The sequence below is a fragment of the Ovis canadensis genome, chromosome 17 (assembly GCF_042477335.2).
Source record: "Ovis canadensis isolate MfBH-ARS-UI-01 breed Bighorn chromosome 17, ARS-UI_OviCan_v2, whole genome shotgun sequence".
NCBI lineage: Eukaryota > Metazoa > Chordata > Mammalia > Artiodactyla > Bovidae > Ovis > Ovis canadensis.
The window spans coordinates 56,131,849-56,154,335 of NC_091261.1; positions in this window are offsets into that span (position 1 = coordinate 56,131,849).

The window sequence follows — 22,487 nt, forward strand, 5'->3', positions numbered from 1 at the left end:
TACATACATGTAATAGATTTAGGTATTTAATTTATCAAATTATTATAATTATTACTTTTTTGAAAAATGATAATGTACCTTTATGGAAACGGTTTGGATGAATTTTTCATCTGTAATGGAGGCATTTCCTGGCTCCCCAAGTCAATGTACTAGGAGAGTGCACCTGAGGAAATTCAGGACGGGAGGTTTCTCCTGCCGGGATCTCACTGTCACTGAACCTTCACCGATGGCTGCCCCTATCCTCCTTCCAGGAACTTCCACCTCTTCTTCCAGAGGAGCAAGGATGGGGGCGCAGATGCCAGGTCTGGGAGCTCAGCGCTGACCTGAGCGTGATGCCTGCATGCAGGGAGCCAGGAAACCCTGAAAACCCACCATTACAGGACCCTGTCCCCCCAGAACCACAGATACAGATAAGATGAAATAAATAGTTACTGAAATTCCTCTCAAAACACCGACAGAGAGAACACGCTGTTACAGAGGGGGTTACTCCATCCTTGCTTCTGGAACATCCACCTGCTCCCAAGTCCTTCTTCTGTTCCCTAACCGACCCTTCCTCTCTGTCTCCCTCCCTCCCTCCTTGACTGGACCCCTGGGGCAGCTTCTCCCCGTCCCCCTCAGTTCTTTGCCAGATCAACCCACCTCTCTGGCATTTCCCTCTTCCTCCTTCTTGGATCCCACTTCCTCCAGGACTCGGCATACAGGTCATTAGAAGGGTGGGTTGGGGGTGGGAGGGTTCACCCCATCTCACCCTCTCCACCCAATGATCCCGGAGACCCAGGGAAGAAGCCTGCTGCCCTGGAGCCCACACCTCCTCCCACTCCACATGTGATCAGAGAACTGGGCCCTAGGAAGAGACACACCCACCTGTGCCTGGTTTCCTCTTCATCTCTGTCCCCAGTGAGGGGGTACCTGCCTGGTACCAGATACCACGGGGTGGTACCACTCCCTGGTACCACCTCTGGGCTCCCTTGGTTCCCAAATAGGCTCTGGCTGGGCCTCTTTAGAGCTTATCTGTCCCTGAGCTCTGCCCTGGACTGGTGCTGTTCTGGGTGATTCTCACCTGATCCCACCAGAGGGGCTGTTGTCCCTGAACTCTTAAAAATGGGGCGGCCTGCAGCCTGGGGGTTATGCCCCTGGACCCTCTAGTGGGGCCAGTATCTAACCTGGGGCTCCGAGCAGGGCCTGCTGTCCAGGACTGTCCAGGACCCCAAGAGTCAGGTGCCTCCGCAGTGAGGGTGGGGAATGGGGGGGAGGGTGAAGGGTGAAGGATGTGGAGGCAGAGTAAGGCTTCCAGGGCCAATCAGGCCTGCATTCAGGCTTCATCTTCCTTCTCTAGCCAAGGACACCATCCATTTAAATAAAGAATACTCTGAGACATTAAACGTCAGAAGCAAGCTGCCGTATAGAAGTGAAATAAAACAAGTTTATTTTGAGATGAGCCATACTCCACCATGCCACCTCCGTGCTGTTATTTTACTAAGAACAGCTCACCCCTGCGCACACTCCTATCCCCACCCAGACAAAACGGGGTGCTGCGCTGCTGGTGCTGCCTCGTGTGGCCGGAGGAGGTACTGCACCCATGGGAGATGGCCTTCTAGAGCACACCCTCAGCCTATGGGGGGCTCAGGGCTGGAGTGTTGCTGTGTGGGGACCCCCCGTGACCCCTACACCTGCTCCTCCACCCAGATGACAGCACTCTTCTACTTTCCTAGGTTTTCTCCTCTTCTTCCAGTTTCTCTCCAGTGGGTTATCAGGTAAAATACCGGTGCTCGGTTAAACTTGAATTTCAGATAAACACAAATAATTTTAGTGTAGGTGCGTCCCGCATACTGCCTGGGTTATACTTATAGTAAAACAATTATTTGGTGTTTATATGAAATTCACATTTAATGGGTGTCTTGCATGCTGATCTGCTGAATCCTAGACCCAGCTCACCAGGCAGGCCTGAGGCCCCAACACCATCTACTGACAACCTCAACTTTTGCCCCTGGCCTTGACTCCCCCCTGCTCCTCCGGATGGACCTTTCTTTTTGACATGGACCCACCTTGGACATCTTGGAGGACCTCGGTTTCACATGCTTCCACCGAGCTCAGAATCTTACCCCCAGTCCTTTCTTTTCCCAACATCCCCACCTCCATCCTTCCAAATCCTACACCAGAAACCTTGGGCACATGGCGGTCACGTTTCCCTGCTCCACACCAGTCACCAGCCCTGCGGATCCTGCACCCCCATACAGCTCAAACCACTCAAGTTCCTCCTTCTCATTCATCACCTTCTTCGTGCACCATCGTTTCTTCCCAGTAGAAGCTTCCAGACTGACTCCTTTCCCTGTGCCCCTTCTCGAGCTCACCGGAGAAGGGCCAGGCATACCTGGCTCTGGGTAAGTCTGCTCTTGTGTGAGACCCTCAGAGGCTGCTCCCTGCACTTGGGAGACCCTGTGACCTTCATCACGTGTCAGGGGCCCGGCCTTCTTCCTCCCCCCAACCCTCCCCCTCCTCCAAGTTCATCCAGGGCCTCCTCCCTGCCCTGGTCCATACCAAGCTCTCCGGACCCATGGCCCAGGCAACTGGGCCCCAACTCCCCTCTTCCTCCTTGGATTCTCTGTTCTTGGAGCAGCTTCACTCTTTCAGAGGAGCCTCCCAACCCCAGACCAGGCAGATGTCCTACTGACTCCTGGAGGCTATCTCAACAGCGGTCATTAATTCTTTCTGTTACAGAGAGAGAAACACAAACATGTCCCTTTAGGTTTGTTGATACTTGGAGTGGCTGAGAACTGAGAGTAATAAGTCAAATGACAAGCTATGGGAGTACCATCCAGGACACATTAGTTCATAAACATTGTAGGATTTTATGCAGCTGCTGCAAAGAGTCAGGGAAATTCACTGGCCTGGGAAGGGTGTCTTCAACTCATGGTTAAGTTACAGCACTGTGAAACAGATGGCAGAAAGCCCTCTGTACACCAGGCTGCTAATGGGGACCACTGGGTACTGAGCCTGGGCAAAGGGTGTAGGTGGTTAGAAGAGGAGAGAGTTTCCGTTGCAGGAATGAGAGAAAAGAGAGTTTAGCAAAACATTATAGTGAAAAGAAAAATAAAAAGACTATAAATGTTTATTTATGTCAAGGCTGCAAATGTGTACAAATTCAAAATTCTTATGTATATACATACCAGAAAGGAATAAGGACAAAAGGAAATATGGATTTGGTCTCACGGGATATTTTTCAATGTTAGCTGTCTGTTGCTATTTCCAGATAGCTTCTTCACTAAGAAGTTGATTTCAACTGGCCAGAGGTGAGAGCGTGTGGTGTTTATCTGCCACCACTATACCACACCAACTCCAGGGCCTCCTCTCTCCTGCTAAGGGCTTTATTCCCAGCTCTCAAAGAGTAAATATTTTTTGGACAGAGCAATGAATGAGTGAATGAATGAAGGTTGCTGAGAGATCAGGGGTAACTGACCTACCACTGGAACCTTGGCTCTGGTGCCAAGCCCGCCATGAAGGACCCACCCTGGGTGGTCCATCCTATGGGCTCCTGTGTCCCACCATTGATGGGGCTGGGTGCTCACATTCAGAGTCCCCCTCCATGGGGCCTTCCTACACTCACTGCCCTGAACACTGGTGGCAGCTGGTCAATGCTTTCTTACTGACCTGTTTTGGTTTCTCTTTTATTTGGAATATATAGTGCCAGGATTCCATGACCAAGGGTAAGTTTGGCAAAGAGTAGGCATTATCTCTGCAGGGCTTCCCAGGTGGTGCTAGTGGTAAAAAGCCCATCTGCCAATGCAGGAGACATAAGAGAGGCAGGTTTGATCCCTGGGTAGGGAAGATCCCCTAAAAGAGGAAATGGCAACCCACTCTAGCATTCCTGCTTGGAGAATCCCATAGACCGAGGGCCTGGCTGGCTACAGTCCATGGGGTCACAAAGAGTCGGACGCAACTGAAGTGACTTAGCACGTAAGCCTGGGCGTTATCTCTGCAAGTGCCAGGCAGGAGTCCCAGTGGCCGGATCCCTTTAGATGAACTTGATCTTAACCTCACTGTGGCCCTGAGGCAATTCTTTGGATGTCTGGGCTGAGAGTTCTTCCTGTGAGGTTGTCAAAGGATGATGGCTCTCCTTAGCTGCAGGGCTGGAAGTGGGAGCTGGGGATTTTGAACTCCATTTCTTTTCGAAGAGAGAATTTAGGTCAACAGGGCTCTCTCTGAGGGCAGGCCCCCCTCCTCCAGTTTCCCCCCAAGACACAACCATGTTATCAGCTTCTTATCATCCTTCCAGAGAATTCTCCCTATTTACAAGGAAGTGTATATATCTATCTCTCATTTCCACATAAATGGAAGGGTGCCAGTCCTGCATCACTGTTTCAAACACCACACACACCGGGAAGGGTTTCCTCTCAGTACATGGAGATCGGTCCCAGTTTTTTTTTTTTTTTTTTACCAGCTGAATAGCATACTGTATGGCTTGCATGTTCCAAAACTTATTCAACCCATTCCTATCAGTAGATATTTCTCAGGTTTTCAATCTGTTGCAGTCATAAATATCCAGGTACCTGTTGTTTTTCTGCACATGTGGGTGCCTCTGAGAGAAGCATTCCTAGCACACTGTTTGGTCAGAGAGTAAATGCATTTTAAAATTTACCTTTTAATTGACATCAGCTCTTTTCACCACAGAGCCCTCTGTTGTTGTTGTTCAGCTGCTCAGTCATTTCCGACTCTTTACAACCCCATGGACTGCAGCACGCCAGGCTTCCCTGTCCTTCACTATCTTTTAGAGTTTGCTCAAACTCATGTCCATTGAGTTGGTGATGCCATCCAGCCATCTCATCCTCTTTCATCCCCTTGCCTTCATTCTTTCCCAGGATCAGGGTTTTTTCTAATGAGTCCGCTCTTTGCATTAGGTGGCCACAATCTTGAAGCTTCAGCTTCAGCATTAGTCCTTCCAATGAATACTCAGCGTTGATTTCCTTTAGGATTGACTGGTTTGATCTCTGTGTTTGAGCAAATGCATGGCCTTGGGTAAGTCTCCTACCCTTTACATACCAGCAGTTCCATCATCTCCCCAACGATCCCTTCAGACATCTGGTGTTCACATCCTCCCTGCAGCCCTAATACCCTGGCACTGCTGACCTGGGTTCGGATACCCAGAACTTCATTCTACATGAAATCATACAGGATGGAGCCTTGGGAGTCCAGGTGCTTCTCTGAGCAGAACCATCTGCGGTTCTTCCCACACTGTCTTATGAAACAGTAGCTGGACCTTCTCACTGCGAGCAGTGTTCCCTGTGTGGGCGCCACATAGCTTGCTATCCATTTGCTGGTTGTGGGACTCTTGGGTTGTTCCCAGATTCTGCAATGACAAATAAAGTGGCTATGGACATTTGCATTTCATTTGCATATAATATGCGTACGTGTGTAAACACTGGTTTTCATTCCACTTGATCAAATGCCAGGGAGTAGATCTCTGGGTCTTCTGGTAAGTGTGTGCTTCACTGAGTAAGAAGCTGCCAAACCACCACCAAAAAGAGCTCCTGCGGCTCCCGTTCCTCAAGAACACTTGGCCTTATCTGTTTCCTTTCTCTATTTGAAAAATTTCAGCCCTTCTGGTAGGTGTGTGTTCTCTTTGTGACTTTAATATGCATTTTTCTAATAATTCATTATGCTGGCCATCTTTTCATGTGCTTATTTATTACGTGCATATTTTCTCTGGTAAAATGTGTGGCTCTTTTGCCAGTTTAAAAAATGAGTTCTTCAGTTTGCTGCTCTATTATGCAGTTTGAGAACTTATTTAGTTATTCCAGATACAAGTTCACTGTCAAGTATCTGAATTGCAAATATTTTCTGCCAGTCTCTGACTGGCCTTATGGTTCTCACCATAATGTCTTTTGTAGAGAAAAAAATTCGACTTTGATGAAGTCAAACTTATCAATATTTCTATTATGAATTGAGCTTTTGGTATTGTCTAACCCAGGGACCGGGGAGCCTGGTGGGCTGCTGTCTATGGGGTCGCACAGAGTCGGACATGACTGAAGTGACTTAGCAGCAGCAGCAGCAGCACCCCAAGGTCACAAGATTTTCTTCTAAGAAAATTATAATTTTATATTTTACATTTAAATCAGTGGTACATTTTAAAGTAATTTTTGAATAAAGTGTGAGGTATAGGTTGAGGTCATTTTTTTTTTGTTTGCGTATGGATGTCCACTTGCTCTGTTGAAAAGACTATGCTTTTTCTGTTGAATTGCTTCTGCCGGTAAATGCATTTGAAGCTTTAATAGATAATACAAAAGTTATCTCCAATTGATATGTATTTGTTGGATGAGTGAGTGAAAGAGTGAGTGAAGCCTACCGGTTAGATGAAACTCTATCTTCTTTCAGGCCAGTAGCTGCTGAGGGATCATTTGTCTGTGTTTTGGGCTAATGTCTGTTCTGGAAAGCAGTGAGGAGAGGCGGAAGATCCCAGTAAGATGGTCATCGACTCTGGCTTCACTTTGCTGAATCAGCTGCTGGTTAGGCTGCCAGCTGCCCACCGGAGGTCAGGTTCCTGGGCCTCTGAGTTTGGGGAGAAGACCCTCATTCCCATGCAGCCCAGCTCTCCCAGCAGGGGCCCAGCCTAGCCAAGGAGCTGTGTCCCAGTTCACTTTTACTTTAATGTCTGAACTCCCACTGGCAGCATGGTGGGTCTGAATCACCGGATTACTCCCTGGAGAGCCGTAATTAGCCTTCACTTGCAAGGAATTGATGAAATGACATTTCACAACGTGAATGAACTTTTACTGTCTCTCCAGAGGGGCTTAGTTTATTTAAAATGCAAATTGACATCAATAGAAAGTGTCTTCTCTGTGTCAAGCCCTGGGATATGCTAGTTTTTGTGAAGGAAAGACAGCCTTCTGTTTCCCTGGGGAAGAGGATTTAGGGAGTCAGACTTCCCGTGCTGAGGCTCCCTACTGCCCTCTGCAGGTGAGGGACACTCTGGCCGGCACCTGTGTGGGGAGCAGGGGAAGGACTGGGTGACCAGGGTAACTCCTCCAGTCAGTCCTCGTGGCCCGACTTTCCAAGTTCTTGAGTTCGTGGCGCTTCTATTATCCATGTAATGACTCATTTCCTCTTCTCTCTAGGCCAGTGTGGACTCGTGATCACCCTCACCTCCGTGTTTACTGGGGCATCCACACCACCGGTCAAGGTTGGCTGACTGCCTGGCTGATGCATCCATTACCTGAATGTTGGAATTGATCGGTGCAAATGGTTGAACCGGGAAGTGTGGAATTGCTGGGAAAGCAAGTGAGACTGAACTCGTAAACCTGTGTGTTTCATGTCAATTTTATTGCCCTAAGATTAAAAACCCCCAAATTGGCTCTCTGAAGTGGGCACTTAGGAGTCTGATGTGATTCTGTAAGCTCAGCGGTGCCAGGAGAGAGCCAAGATGTTGGGTTTCTGGCAGACACCATTCCTGCTGTTTGAGGAAAATAGCAACATTTGCTAGGAATTGTTATGTGAATGATTGGAGTATAAAGGACTCCACTCAAGAACTTGGACCACTCAGGCCACGTGGACTGGCCGTAAGGGTTACCTGGGTCACTGGAGTCCTCCCACTGCTCCCTGTGCAGGTGCTGGCCAGAGTGTCCCTCACCTGCAGAGGGTGGTAGGGAGCCTCACATAGGAGGTCCGAGTCCCTGCCCTTCACCCAGGGGAGCAGAGGCCCATGTATCCTCTACAGAAACTAGCACATCCCAGGACAGACACGGTCCCTGGAGTGCATGCCCTGTGAGTCTATTCAATCAGACTGGATGGTGAGCTCTTTGCATACCCCACAACAAGACTTTAGGACCATCATCACTCCCATTTTACAGAGGAAGCAAAAGAGGCACAGAGAGGTGCATGATTTTTCCTGAAGTCACACAGCACAGAGGAGGGTCACACTTCACACCCAGGCAGTCTCCATCCTCTGTTGATGTCCACCACACTGTGCTGCCTCTGTAATAAGGTGATTTAGGGACCAGAGCTCCTTGCCCATTAGGTGTGTCAGCCTCAGTGAGAGGCAGGTAGATGGACAGATGGCAAATCCGGGGGAATCAGGGCAAGGAGGGTCCCTGGAGAGGAATGGGGTTCCTCTTGTTACAAGGTGTTGAATTGAGAGAAGTGGAAAAGCAGACTGTGACCCCTCTCCAATTCTGGGCTCTGAAAGCATGTGGGTCTTGAAATAGGCAGATGGGCTGTGTGTGTTGTGTCCAGCTCTTTGCATCCCTATGGACTGTAGCCTGCCAGGCTCCTATACAGATGGGAAAGCTTTAAATCAGATGTAAACAGGAAGCTTTAAAACTGTGTGGGCTGAGTTTGTTTTTATAGTCAAATAGCTTATTAAATAACAGAAAGTAACTGGAAAATGGTGGGTTCCACACAAGATGTGATTATGGGACCTCCAACACAGTAGAGAAGGAAAGTTGGTTAGAAGACAGGTCAAGGGAATGACTGGGCAAAAGCTCAATGGCAGCTAACAGATGGGTTTTAATCACAGTGCCCTGAAGTATAAGGGTTACTCTCAGGTATCAGTAAAGACCCAGAATCCTTCTATCTTTCTGCCTCATTTAGTGTGATGCCTCATGGTCCCTGATGGCTGCTGGAGAGCCATTCCTCATATCCACATTCTGGCAGCAGAGAGGAGAAAGCAGAAAGGAACAGAAGAGCAGTTCTTCCCATCTGGGTCAGCCTCTTGAACAGCCTCCTACACAAGATCCCCACACGTATGGTCGCAGTCAGCTGAAGCAGGTTGAAAATACCGCCTTTTATCTGGTGCTTCCATTTGTATTAAAATTCGTGTTTATGGCTAAGGAGTTGGGAGAAGAGACATGGAGCAGCACAGCAGTTCCTGCCATGCCCGTGTGTGCTGACCCCTCTAGTGACAGGCTTCATGTTCCCTGGAGGCTCAAACCCTTTTTGTCTCAAGGGTTAGTTCCTTGGACTTTCCCCAACCCCTCCCGTCAGATGGGGTCACCCGGCTCTCCAAGCCTGACATCTTTTCTTCGTCTCTGCCTTGGTCTCCTGCTTCTGTTGACCCCCGACCCTGCTCTGTGTCTCCTGTCTTACTCCATGACCTCACTCCGCTGCAATCCCTCAGTGAAGCCCTGAGTCCTGCCTCCCCAAGGGCTCTGTGTCACATGCAGGTATGAGGGAGACAAGCCCTGAAGTCTGGGGTCGTCGTGGCTACGCTGCCGTTCCGCCCCTTAGGGTGCTGAGTGCACCTTAGACATCCAGCTTCTCCCAGTGCTCAGCTGCTGTGTCCTCCTTGTACTCTTGCCACCTTCTCTGCCAGAAGCCCAGCCTGCAGTCCCTGTCCCTGTTCTTGGGAGAGGAAGCTCCCCATCCCCTTGTTTTCCTATGACTGACCAGGCCCATCCTGGGAGCCTAGCTTCCACCTGCAAAGCTCTGGGGTTGTGAAGCTGGAGCCCTCCAGGCAGCCCCCAGCACCCTATGCCTTCCCTTGGGGAGAATCTGAATCATGGCAGGGACAGCTCTGAGGCTTTGTTTTCAGCTTTTGCAGCATCAGCTCAGAGAAGCAGAGGTGCCCCGGGCAGGAGAACTTGATGCTCTGTCCTTTGGGAGGATAGGGGCACAGAACTGACAGTGTCCTCTCAGCTGTTTCTTCCAAGGAGAAAAGAGGGACTCTGAGCTTCATCAGAGTCTAAGGTCATCTGCATTTCTCACTTCTGCTGGAGCTGCTTGGCCTGCAGGTGAAGGTCGAAGCACCGTCAGAAAACAGTACCTGTTCACCAGCTCCTGGTCCTTGTTTGAAGCAAAATGACTTTCAAACGTGGGTACCCTGGATTCATACCCAGTGCCGAGGGGAAGAGGGATGAAAAGAGGAGACAGAGAGATCAGGGGCCTGCTGGCCTGAGAGAAGGGGGCTGGAGTCAGGGAGTGGGGTCTATGTACTCATTCATTCTCATATTCACTCATGCATTCATTCTCCCATCCATGCATTCGTCACCCATCCACTCATCCATCACCATCCACTCACTCATTCATCACCCATCCACTCATTCACCTACTCAATCCCTCCCTCATTCACTCATTTATTCACTCACTCATTCACTCATTCACTCACTCACTCACTCACTCATTCATTAGGCAGAGTCCTTCCTCTGAGCCAGGCCTCCTGAGCACTAACATTCCCAGGTGCCTTCTTAGGGACCCCACACCTCAGGGTCATCCTTTGTTCTTCTCTTATCCTCCCCCACTTCATCCAACCTCACCTCACTTCCCATCATCTCACTTCCCAGAATGAACCCCAAATCTGTCCACTTCTGTCCCCTGTCTTCTTATGCCTGATCCCAGTCCCCATTTCCCCAAGTCTCCTGTACATTCTCTCCTGCTTCATCATCCTTCTCCTTCTGACTGCCTAGTGATCTTTGACTAGGTCACTCGGCTCACTCTACACCCTTCCCCTATACAATGTCCTCAAGAGGCCCCTTTGCCATGGGAGAATTCATGATCCTGCCCCCCAGAACTTCTAGGACTCATCGATGAATTTGGTAAAGTTGTAGGACACAAAATTAATACACAGAAATCTGTTGCATTTCTATATATTAACAATGAACTCTCAGAGAAATTAAGGAAACAATCCCACTAATAATTGTGTCAAAAAGAATAAAGTGCCTAAGAATAACTTTAACTAAGGGAGTAAAAAACCTGTACTTGGAAAACTATGACACTGATGAAAGAAATTGAAGACAGCACAAATAGATGGAAAGACATACTATGCTCATGTATTGGAAGAATTAATGTTGTTAAAATGTCCATATTCCCCAAAGCAATCTACAGATTCAGTGCAATGCATATCAATATACCAAGGACATTTTTCAGAGAACTAGAAAAAATAATTTTAAAATTTGTAATGGAATGCTAAAGGTCTAGACTAGCTGAAGTGGTCTTGAGAAAGAAGAACTGAGCTGGAGGAATCATGTCTCTGACTTCAGACTATACTACGAAGCTACAGTAATCAAAAGAGTATGGTACTGGGACAAAAACAGACACATAGGTCAATGGAACAGGATAAAGAGCCCAGAAATAAACCTACACACTTATGGTCAATTAACCTAGAGCAAAAGAGGCAAGAATACATGCTGGATAAAAGACAGTCTTTTCAGTAAGTGGTGCTGGGAAAACTGGACAGCTGTATGTAAAAGAATGAAATCAATTTTTTTCACATCATATACAAAAATAAACTCAAAATGGTCAAAGATATAAATGTAAGACAGAAACTATAAAACTTCAAGACAAAACCATAGGCAGACATAATTTGACATAAATTGTAGCAATATTATTTTTGGATCTGTCTCCTAACACAAAGGAAACAAAAGCAAAAATAAATGGTACCTGATTAAACTTAAAAGCTTTTGTACAGCAAAGGAAACCATTTACAAAATGAAAAGACAATCTGCTGAGTGTGAGAAAATATTTGCAACCAATATGACTTAAAAGAAGTTAATGTCCAAAATAGATAAACAGTGCACATGACTCAACATCCAAAAGAAATCTGATTAAAAAATGAGTAGAAGACTTGAATAGACATTTTTCCCCAGAGCAGACATACAAATGACCAACGGGCACATGAAAAGATGCTTAATCACTAATCATCAGAGAAAGGCAAATCAAAGCCACAATGAGATATCACCTCACACCTGTCAGAAAAGCTATCATCAGAAGTCCACAAATAACACGTTTGTGAGGTTGTGGAGAAAAGTGAACCCTCATACACTGTTGGGAATGTGAATTGGTGCGACTACTATGGAAAAGAGTGTAGAGGGGCCTCAAAAAACTGAAAGTATCATAAGATCTGGGAAGTGAACTCCTGGGTTTCTACTGGGGGAAAAAAGTGAAAACACTAATTTTAAAAGTTACATGCACCCTAATAGTCATACCAACACTATTTACAATAGCTAAGATATGGAAGCAACCTAGACGTCCATCAATGGAAGAATGGATAAAGAAAATGTCACACACACACACACACACACACACACACACACACACTGGAATATTACTTGGCCATAAAAAAGAATGAAATGTTGTCATTTGCAACAACATGGATGGACTTTGAGGGGTTATACTTAGTGATATTGGAGAAGGCAATGGCACCCACTCCAGTACTCCTGCCTGGAAAATTCCATGGATGGAGGAGCCTGGTAGGCTGTAGTCCATGGGGTTGCTAACAGTTGGACACGACTGAGTGATTTCCCTTTCACTTTTCACTTTCATGCATTGGAGAAGGAAATGGCAACCCACTCCAGTGTTCTTCCCTGGAGAATCCCAGGGACAGGGGAGCCTAGTGGGCTTCCGTCTATGGGGTCACACAGAGTCGGACATGACTGAAGCGACTTAGCAGCAGCAGCTTAGTGACATATGTCAGACAGAGAAAGCCAAATAGTGTATTAGTTCCATTCAGTCACTCAGTCGTGTCTGACTCTTTGTGACCCCATGGACTGCAGCATGCCAGCGTTCCCTGTCCATGGCACTTGCTCTGACTCATGTCCATCGAGTCAGTGATGCCATCTGACCATCTCATCCTGTCATCCCTTTCTTCTCCTGACTTCAATCTTTCCCAGTGTCAGGGTCTTTCTAATGAGTCAGTTCTTGGCATCAGGTTGCCAAGTCCTGTATACTATCACTTTTAGGTGGAATCTAAAAATAACACAGAATAATGAATGTAACAAAACAGAGACGCAGAGAAACAGAGAAGAAACTCGCGTATCTGTGGGGAGAAGAAAGGTGAGAGGAAGGGAATTAAAAGGCACAAACTATTATGTGTAGAATAAATAAGCTGCAAGAATATATTGCACAACATCAGAACTATAACCAATATTTTATTTTTTAAATTAGGCTCGATGCGTGAGACAGGGCGCTCAGGGCTGGTGCGCTGGGATATCCTGAGGGATGGGATGGGGAAGGAGGCGAGAGGGGCTTCAGGATGGGGAACACATATACACCCAAGGCTGATGCATGTGAATGTATGGCAAAAACCACCACAGTATTGTAAAGTAATTAGCCTCCAATTAAAATAAATAAAAAAGAAAAAATAATTTAAAATTTATTTTTCTTAGTGAGTTTTATAATACCGTTAAATTGAGTATAATGTATAAAAATTTTGAGTCACTGTGTTGAACAGAACACTCTCCGTGTAGCTCTCCTCTCCTCAGCTCATTCCCACCTGGTGCCCTTGGCACTTGGACACCCCCTGGGAGGCCTGTCCCCAGTGCTCCTGTGACTTCTCCTGACTTGGGCATCAGCTTGGGTCACTCTACACACAATGAGGAGGCAGAAATTGCACAGAGATTTAAGCAGTGGAAGCTTTACATATAAAAAGACCAAACCTTGATGGAAGACTGATTTCAGATACAAGAAAACTCCCAGGACCCTCTGTGGCTGGGGGCAATGCCCGTGACAGGACATGCTTGATCCTCCTGCAGCGCCCTTGGTGGGGAGGCTTAACATCACAGCCTCTGGAAAGAAGCAAAGCTTGAAAGAACCTGTCCATTGTCACCCGGCATGGAGTCAGGGCAAATGTGAACTGAGCACCAGAACGTGGCAGAGCACCGAGGTTAGGCACGACCCAGGGCAGGTACCCCGCATGCAGCCTCACATGACCCCATCCCAGCCCCCTGCACAGACATCCATCAGCATCCCACAGCCTTACTGGGCATGGCTGTGCACTTTATTAAGACCCTGAACAGATCAGCACTTCACTCAAACAGCATTCTAGTCCTGGAAGGGCAACCTGCCTGGACGAGAAGACATTTTCTACCAGTATCCAGGTCTTCCTTCTGTACTTTCCTGTCCAAGCTTGGTCCTGTGTGTGTGAGAATGACACCATAAAGGCAACCTGACACCTGTGCTCCTGATCTGAATAAAGAGGAAATCCCAAGTTCAGGCTGGTTCCTAGCCTTCCAGCCTCACAACAGCGGCCACTACTGAGTCTCTGGGGAGCTGTGGCTCCAATTCTGTTATCCATCTCTCTATATGAATTGAGCTCCTGCTGTGCACAAAGAAATGCTACATTTTAGGGGTCCAGAAAACGGGAGAAGAAGAGAGGTGTAATAGTCAGAATAACACACACTATTCTTGGTGGTTTAAAAGCACAAAGCTCTGTCCTCGCTCCTGGTGCATGTCTATCTTGGGTCTGCAGGGAGCCAGTGCTCACTGCAGATGGAGTGGCTATCATCGTGAAGGCTGCCAGCTGCAACACTGGAGGAAAAGAGTCCCCAAGAGTCTCCCACTGGCCATTAAGTGCTTTGGTGTGGGTACAGCTTGTGTCATTGGCTAGAACCAGTAACTGGCCCCACCCAGCCACAAGGGACCAGGAGGATGTGCTGTGCTTCCCTGTGCCCAGGAGGATGAGACCCAGATGTCTCTGGTGACACTGTTGATCCGCCCTGGGGAAGTCAGGCTCTAGCACCATGGTTTCTCCCCTGAGCTTTCTGAAGCAGGTACCTGGCTCAGACCCAAGGATGAAGGTCGGCAGGATCTTCCTTCACCTATAGGTCTATTTGAGGGTCCTTTCCATGGAGAATGGGATCTGCTATGGCTACTTTCCTGTATCTGCAGTCCTGTAGGGACCAGATGGAAATCCTTATTGATGATCCATTCATGAGGCACCACTCACTTGTGATGGAGACTTTGGCAATGCTCCCCAGCCACATACCCCGCTGTGGGATAAGACCTCTGGGATGGCTACAAGTGACCTGTTCTTCCTGGGGGAGGCGGGTAGTATGAGATGACTGGGACGAGCACACGGGAAGGTCTCCCAATGACTGTGGGCTTTTTGTGAGGCAGGCAGCTGATTTGCAACAACAGACTTGGATTTGTAAATCTGAAAATTCAATTTAGAATTCTCACTTTTTCTTTGTTAAATTGGAGTATAATTGCTTCACCATGTTCTGCTAGTTTCTGCTATACAACAACGTGAATCAGCTATATGTGTTTACCTATATCCTCTCTCAATTTTTCTTTGATTTAAAACATAATTCTGGGTTTTCTGTTTCTCTCAAACACTGGTGAGAAATGTGTCACTTGAAAGGAGGGTACATGTGATTGAGTATCACGGGGCCACCCTTTCTGTCCTAATTCTCTGCACCATGTTGGCAGAAGGTTTGGGTCCACAGGTTTGGTGTGGGGTCTCCTCCTGGCGGTGGGAGAGGGCAAGTACAGGAACTACTGAGCTCTTTATCTTGAAAAGATGTTCATTTCCTCATGGCTGAACAGTGATCTTGACCAGTCTTGTATGGGATGAAAAATGGTGGGTTAAAAAACACCTACCATTCTTGTAAATTCTCTTTAGGGTTAATTACCGTGTTTTATTGGTCATATCCACCTATTTTACAGAAATCCTGTCAGTAATTCATACTTCTCGCTTACCTTCCACACTATGGTGGGAAGAACCATGGTCCAGACACATGTGGGTGCCATATGCATACCTCACTTGCTCTGAGTCTTGGTCAAACCAGCTAACATTTGCTGAGACTCAGGGACCTCCTCTGATCAATGACATCATGATGCTTAGCTCTCATGATGGTACAGAGGATTCGAGAGGATGAGAGCTGGTGGGTGTTGAGTGAATTTCCATTTATCTTCCCTATGGCTCTGGCCTGAGAGTCATGGAGGCTGTGGGAGCCCAGAGCTAATCCAGGATTTCTCTTTGTCCGTTTCCTGAGCAGAAAAGACCACCTTGACCTGCCAGAGTCGGGAGCCCAGCTGGGATTCTTGGGCAGCAGCTGGTTTTATTCCTACATGCTTTTCATCTGCTCAGGATTTGGGTATATGCCTTTTAAAACATTTTTGGACACTAAGCAGGAGTGTTATATAGGACGCTGTGAACACGCAAAGTTCAAAGAACTGAGAGAAACCCATTTACTGTCAAGTCTCATGGTGAAATATCAGTGCTTTACCATCGAAGCGAGGAAACACATTAAAAGTGTCTGGTATCTTTGACATGGATAGCTTTTGATGGAGGAGCTGGGTAATGCACAGGGCGTAAAGAAGTGGGACAAATACTGCAAAGGAAGAGATGCAATCATTCGTATTTGTAGAATATATAATTGTCTGCATACAAAACCCAATAACCAACATCAGAGATTATAAGGAGATAAAGAAAAATTTTAAATGAAAAATCAAAGTTGTCCTAATTATCAGCAGTAGATGGTTAGAAGACTCAATAGAAAAGTAATTTCCCATTTACGATAGCGTGAGACTTTAATATATGTGAATGGGCCTAATTAACATGAAATCTTTACAAAGATGATGGCATAACATCCCTTCAAGTCACTGAAATGCCCTGACAAGAGGGAGCAGAGACTTGCCAAGTCCCTAAGCAGGAAGCCTCAGTGTTATGTGATTGACTTTCTTCTATCTTAATCTACCTGTTCAGTGCAACACCAATCAAAACTTCAGCACAGGTTTTTAGAGATACTGACACATGGAATCTAAAATTCACCTTGAAGAGAAATGGCAAGAACAGTAAAGATAAAAAAGAAGAAGAAAAGGAAGGGGAGGGAGAAGGGGAGGGGGGAGGGGGAAGCGGTGATTCCCCGTGTTGTGCCCGTAACAAATGTGTATAAAACAGGGAGTGGGGCGGACCTGAGTAGAGCTAATCAATCAGTCAAACACATGAAAATGCCAGAAACAGAGATACTCACATATGTGAAATTAATATACAAGAAAGGAAGTATATTGAATCCACAGGGATTGATGGCACTAAATGGTGTTAAGACACTTGTCTACTGTTGCGGAAGAAAAATAAAATTAATATCAACTTCACGCCGCTTCCCAGAGTAATTTCAGGTAAATTTCAGACACAAATGTGAAGCAAAACTATAAAAACATTGGACAAAAAAAATAGAAGAAATTGTAAACTGGAGGGACAAAAGAAGGAGAAAATGCAAAAAGCTAAAGTAAAGAACACATAAGCCTGTCTACCTCACAATTAAAAATTCCTATGCAACTGGAGATACAGTTAAAAATTACCCACAGACTTGCAGAAAACACTCACACCATACAAAACGAAGGATCACAGATAGAACATGTCTTTCCCTCCATATAGCAATATGAAAAAAATAAACAACTGGTAGGAATTCAGGCAAAGGATACAAGCCCACAGTTCATGGGAGAGAAATTACAAATGACCAACAAACGTGAAAAATGGCTCAGCAGGAATGAAGGAAAAGCACATTAAAACAAGATACCCTTTCTCACCTATTTGATTGGCAAACATAAGAATGACTTATAACAGCGAGTATTAGCAGAGATACATGGAAACAGGGCTCCTGCGTGCTGCTGGTGAGAACATAGTTTGAATGGCCTTTTGTGGAGAGGAATCTGGGCACATCTATTGACACGAAGACCTCACGCTCCCTGGCTTCCCCACCTCCCAGATCTAACCTGGAAAAACGCCCGCGTGCGTGCCAAGGAGGCAAGAGACAGAGCATCCACGGTGATGTTCCCTGAAGGAGTCAGAGCTCGGAGGAAGAATTAAATGCCTTTCAGTGGAGATTTGATTCAGCGCAGAGGAATCTGGTGGTTACAGCTCACAGAGCCTCAGAATCCTGGGGGAGAGGTTCCGGGCTGACCGCTTTGCTGTAAAAGGGTGTGTGGGATAGTGTGGTTGTCAGGGAGGGGCATGCAGCTGCCCACTCCCCAACAATGATGCAGTGAGGCTGGGTCGAGGGGTCTGAAGCCTCACGAGGTGGTCATCACTGCAGGACGGACAGCGAATCTCAGGGAAGTAGCGCCTGTCCTTCCCTGGCTCGGCCATACTAGCCCAGTGAGTAGCTCCCTGACAGTGTTTGCACCACGCTGGTCTCTGTGGAATTGGGTCTGCAGGGCTCTGTCACCTCTCATGAGGATTAGCTGACACTGAGCCTCAGGGACGCATGATGGGGATGTGGATCCAAGGTCCCTGATGAGAGTATGTCTGGACAACGGGACACTGCAGCCTGGTTCATCGTGGCCCAGACCCTCCCACATCGTCTGCACACTGAAGACATGCCTTCCCAGCCAGGAGGTCACGGGGTGATGATGGTTATGGAGGTGATGGTGATGACAATGGTGGTGGTCACAGGAGCACCACCACAGTGATGATGATGGTGAGGATGGTGAGGGTGGTGACTCTTGCCAGAGAAAGAAGGAGCTGTGATGAGATAATGTCAGGGCTCTGAGCAGGCCCAGGCTCACGGCAGGTCTCAATAAACTGTGCCTGCTGCTATTATTATCATACTTATTAATATCTTATGCTTTTGCTTTCTCCCTCCTGTCCTGGGCCCCTGGTTGTGAGGCAGGAAATGAGCTCCCCCTTAGAAACCTCTCTTCCCAGCTTGTCTTTAGCAGGAGGCCCCTACAGAAGCCATGAACGTCCCCCAGGCAAGGAGGAGATGCATGTGGGTCCCCCAACCCTGTATCAAGGGCCTCATTGAGCCTGGGGTCCTGGAAGGCTCACTGACGTAGCAAACCCTGTTTCCTGCACTAGCACCAAGATCAGTGGTTCCCGTCATGCTTGGCTGAGGGGAATCAGGAATGGACATCAGCAGCAGGTGCTGAGACACTATGATAATGGGGTTGATGTGCTCACCTCCTGGGGAGTTTCCAAGAGATGCATCAGAGCCACCCCTGCAAGGAGGTGGGGTGGGGGTCCCCCGGCTGCTGTCTACACTCCAAAGCACATCAGCCTGGATCTGGAGGCAGAAATGTCGCAGACCTGCCTGAGCATCTCTCCTCGTGTTTAGCTGCACTCTCCCGTCCTTCTCTGTGAATGTCTATTCCTAGCGTCCGCCCACTTATTTGTCAAGTTTTCTCTGCTTATTATTGATTGGTGGAAGCCCCTGAGATGGTTCTGTGCCACACCTTTGTCTGTTAAACATGACAAACGTCCTTCCGCGTCTGCCCTGTGTCTTTGCCCTTGTGTAGGGGGTGGCGTTCTTCCTCAGGGGTCTACAGTTGATCACGAGCTCCGTGAAATAAGTTTTCTCACCTGCCCCTCCACTCTGCTCTCTCCGGCAACCAGTGGACGTTTCTCAACTAAATTGAATTCAGGGCAGGGCTTTGGAGAACTGGAGAGCCATCAGGAGAAAGAAAGTCTAATAACACAATTTTCCTGGCAGTTTCTGTTTTGACACATTTCCCCAGGAGATGGATTCACCCTGGAAGCATTTGTAACCAGGCTGATCTTTCCCTGGAGACTGGGAGGCATCTGTCCCTTCAGGGGTCCCTGGAGTCCCTCCCAGTGGAGGTGAAAGGCCGGAGGTGGAGCTTGGGGGAATCTTTGAAGACCCCCAGGCACACAGGCTCTGGGGTCAGAGCTGTGGCATTTAGGGGGAGCCCACAGACCCCAGCTGTTTTCTGGGCCATGACCTCCCTGCTCTGGGCTGCCCCTCACTGAACATCCTGCTGTTGGGGTCCAGGTCTGGAGGAGCGGCCCCTGGACATGTGGATCTGGGGGTGTCTCAGTGTTCAGGTTTCTCCTAAGGAACTGGGGGAGCAGCAGTCCTTCCCCTCCTGCCTGGACCCCGTCTCTGCGGGATGAATAACGCATTTCTCTGAAGCCTGTGATGAATGGTGAGGGCAGAGCGTTTGCCCTGGTCTGTGAGCGGATTTACTCCCCTACGTGCTCATGAGGGAACCTGACTGAGAGCTGTGAGCTGGGCCTCCTGTGGAAGCTTGGAAGTGGGGTGGGGAGGGGAGAACCAGGAGCCCCCAGGGGTCCACACAGAGTAGGGGGGCTGGTGACCATCGGAGCCAGTGTGCGTGTCCCCTGAAGGCTGCCCTCGCCCCTGGGGTCCCTGTGCCCCCGCACCTCCTGATCCCATGCCTGGGGGCCGCTCCACCTCCCTCGGGTCAGCTTCCAGGGGGCCTCAGATATGACCTGTGCCACTCCAGTGTGCGTGTCCCCTGAAGGCTGCGCTCGCCCCCGGGGTCCCTGTGCCCCCGCACCTCCTGATCCCATGCCTGGGGGCCCCTCCACCTCCCTCGGGTCAACTTCCAGGGGGCCTCAGACATGACCTGTGCCACTCCAGTGGTTTCCTGTATGACTTAAATGTTCATATTTGCATCTAAACTATTGTTATAAATATAAAAATAAGTGGTAAAATTTATGCTAACAACTTAGAATTTTAATTTTGCTTACACACAACATTAAATAGCAAATGGAAAAGCTCACGGCAAGCCTAGAGTGGCCACGGTCGACGGAAAGAGCTCATATTTCAGTGCCAGTAACAGCGCTTTATGCTGATTCTGGAACAACAGGCTCCGCAGTTCATCTTGGCCTGGGCCCACAAATCTTGCCCTCAGCTCCCCACTGAGAGCCCTTGAGGGGTTGCCGTGTCCCCAGGCTCACCCTCACCCCCAGGCCTGCACCAGGCTCTCTGAGGGGGAGGGGGGCGCCAGTCCATGCCTGAACTGTGCCCCTGGAGACCCCACTTCTCTGAGGCCAGCTCTGCTGACTCTGGCGGGTTGGGGGATCATCCAGGCTGCTGGGTTAAAGGCCTGCTGTTTAGGGCAGGTGTGGCCTCCAAGGAGGCTGAAGCCTGAGGACGAGGTGACTGGGGGCTCCTGGAACACAGGCTGGGGGATGTCTCTGGGGCCTGTTCAGTCTTCACTCCTCATGTTGAGGCCTCTGTGGGGGTCCCAGAACTGCAGGTGCCTGGAAAACAGGGGGCTCTTGCAGGAGGTTGGAAAAGGCCTTAAGAGGCCCCTGACAGGTTGCCCCTGCCCCTGCTGAGGACACCCCTCTACCTGAGGGCTCTTTGAGCCAAAGGTAGCACTTAGCCCAGATCTGTGGACATAGGTGAGCAGAGAAGCTGGGAGCACCCGTTCTGGGGTTCGTGCTGTCCTGTCCCCAGGATGGACTCTGAAGAACAAATTGGAATCATCACCGAGAGTTGTTCTCAGCAGGGAGCACCCTCCCAAGCTGCTGCCAATCGCACACACTTTAGAAAGAAATTCATGAATTAAAACATTTGACAAGCTATGAGTCACGCACGTGATGCCCAACGAATTGAAAAGAGAATCTTGAAAAATGCAGGCCTTACTTTAGTCTGTGCCACAAAAATGAATGTGTTGCTCAGGCTCATAAATTTTGGGGAAGGGTTTTTTGTCAAAGAATTGCCAGCTTCAGAAACATTCTCTGCTCTCACAGCTGTGATGCAAAATCACAGCCTCCTCCAACCAAGAGAGACTCCCCTTGGTCCCTGGAGATGCCCAGGGACCTTCACCTGTGGGACCACATGGTACCCTCAGCATTGAGGGCTTGGATGGTCCCAGAGCTGGGATGGATTGAATTTAAGAGGATCCCTGGAATTCCAGAATTCATAGACAAGCTTGTTACTCATGGAGAAGCCAGAGGTGAAACAGCAGGGAAATGTGGGGGTGTCAACAGATGACAGAGAGGTGTCACACACCAGAGAATAGGAAGGTGGGGGCTGCCCAGTCTTCCCTGCACGACTCCTTCCCATTCCCATGTACAAGCCAGCTGTCCCATGTGTCTATAGATTTATTGTGAGGAACTGGAGCAGGTACTCATGGAAGCCTGTGCATCCAAAATCTGCAGGGTGGGCTGGAGACCCAGGAGAGCTGATGGTGAAGTCCCAGTCTGAAGGCCATCTGCTGCAGAATTCCCCCTTGACCTTGGGGCGGTCAGTCTTTTGTTGTATTCAAGCCATCACCTGATTGGACGAGGCCCACCCACACTAGGGAGAGCAATCTGCTTTACTCAGCATCCACTGATTCAAATGTCAATCTCGTCTAGAAACACCCTCACAGAACATCAACCAACTACCTGGGCACCATAGCCCTGCCAGGTTGACACATAAAACCACCCCTCACAGCCCCTTTCTCACATGTGCCCAGGCCATCTGTGTCTGATGTCTCTACTGGGGAAACCATCCTGATGTGAACTCAGGAGCAGGGGTAGGAAGGATACGAGATTGGGGCAGGGAGGGTGGAGAAAAAGGCTGTTCCTGGCCTCAGGGTGTGAGCAAAGCAACATTACAGCAAAGAAGTGTCCTGGGGGTCCATGGGAGGGTCAGAGGTGAACCAGGACAATGAAGCGGTCAGGGCAGACAGGGGGTGAGGCTCCCAAGTGGGGATTCCTAGTGGGCATCGGCTCCTTCAGGCCCAGCAGAGGGGCCCCTTCCCAGGTGCGGTTCTCTGCCCTCCCCTTGGTTCATGGGGGATGTAATTCTTTGTGTCCACTCAACCCCTGAGTGGTGAGGGCTCATCTCCCTAGCACAAGGGCAGCTTCTGGAGCAGGCAGGAGACCCACTGGAGCCTGTCAGATTCAGGCCACATCTGTGTTCATCTGTGTTAGAACCTGGGACTCTGGGCAGCTGTGGCTGGAGCTACGCCACCACCTCATCACCTCGGGGATTTTTCAAACTCATTAACAAGCTTTGGACAAGTAAATCATGTGTTCTTTTATAATGATGACAAACATGAGCTCTTTAAACCCCATTATCAGA